The sequence below is a fragment of the Rhagoletis pomonella genome, unplaced genomic scaffold (genome assembly GCF_013731165.1).
Source record: "Rhagoletis pomonella isolate Grant_MI unplaced genomic scaffold, Rhpom_1.0 Rhpom_scaffold_00001, whole genome shotgun sequence".
NCBI lineage: Eukaryota > Metazoa > Arthropoda > Insecta > Diptera > Tephritidae > Rhagoletis > Rhagoletis pomonella.
In genome coordinates this window covers 9,672,527-9,674,013 of record NW_023458555.1, presented here as the reverse complement: position 1 = coordinate 9,674,013, position 1,487 = coordinate 9,672,527, and positions in this window count along the sequence as shown.

Sequence of the window (1,487 nt, the reverse complement as noted above, 5' to 3'; positions counted from 1 at the left end):
CTTGTAATATTGCACAAATGCATGTGATTAAAAAGTTAAATAAAAAAGTTTAATAAATAGCAAAATCCATGTGGCTAATGTAAAATATTCGTTATCATTACTCTCTTATTACTCCTACAGGAGGTTTTCGGGATGTCTCTAATGGGAGCGCTCCTTTATTGCTCGTTCGGGAGGAATATGGGATGTTTTCTATGTGCACTCCCTTGTTGTCTTTTTGGGAGGTTTCTGGGAGGTAACTATGGGAGTACTCCCGTATTGCTTTATTAGGAGGTTTGTGGGATGATAATTCTGTGTGTGCTCCCCGATTGCTCGTTTAGGAGGTAAAAGGGATTACTCCCCCTCCTAGGACATCCAATGTTAAAGGGAGTATACAAAATTACATGCTTATACACAGAAGCATAGGGAGCAATGGGGAGTATTCGTATACTCCCAAGGGAGTACTCACCGAGCAATCGTACGATGCTCCCAAGTTCTACTGGGTTATTTCGCTGATGCTAGTGAGCGTCTAATTTATTGATCTTTCTTGCCATTAGTTCCACCAACCAGCGTGCAAAGTCTTAATGGACCGAGAACAAAGAGAAAATACGATTCCCATTGAAATTTGTTTTAATTTACGCGCTTCATTTTGGATAGTGTATTCCAATTTAAATTGCTTGTCACCTGTTAATTGCTTTTAAATATTTTTGACTTTGCAATTTGTGTTTGAATTATGAAGCACATCTGATAAGATTAGAGTGCTACCTAAGTTTAAGTGGTAGCTGCATACATACACACATATGTACTAGAAATGTTAATCCCGGGATTCTAGGCAAATAATTCAGATTCAATTTTTTGTACATATTGAAAAGGTCCTTTTAAAATTGTTTCCTTGAAATTTCGCAATATTTGTTTTTGAAAAAATTTTTATATGGAGGACTTATATAAACTCGATAACATCCTCGAATTTCGTCCTTCTAACCTTATCAGCTTAAAATACTACCTATCCATCCTTGTGAATCCAAACAAATTTTAATTTTTTTAAATTCAAAAGAAATTTCCTACAATGCGTTGAATATTTTAAATAATGTTTAGAATTAATCATACCTTCGAAATTACAAAGTCCTTTAAAATAAATCCTGACATCAGAGAGAAAAAATAAAAACGCCATTTTAAATAAAAAGTAGATTTCAAACCCATTTATTTATTATTTATTTCATGGTAGGAGAGCTTCTCAAACAATTTAGAAGCAATTTTTTCGATTTAAGTTGCTGAAAAGTAAATAATCTCTAAATCCCGGAAATCCCAAAAATCCGATTGTAAAAAACTAAAAAATGAACATCCCTAATATGTACATGTGAGTGCTTAAACATAGAAACATCACTTGAGAAAGTAAAGGTGTTATTTAGAAGGTCAGATTTCAAAGTTTGATTTGCTTTTAATCACAAAAAGCTTTCATAAATGTAAGCAAATAAATATTAGATACTTTGAGGTTGGAAAGAAGAAAAAAA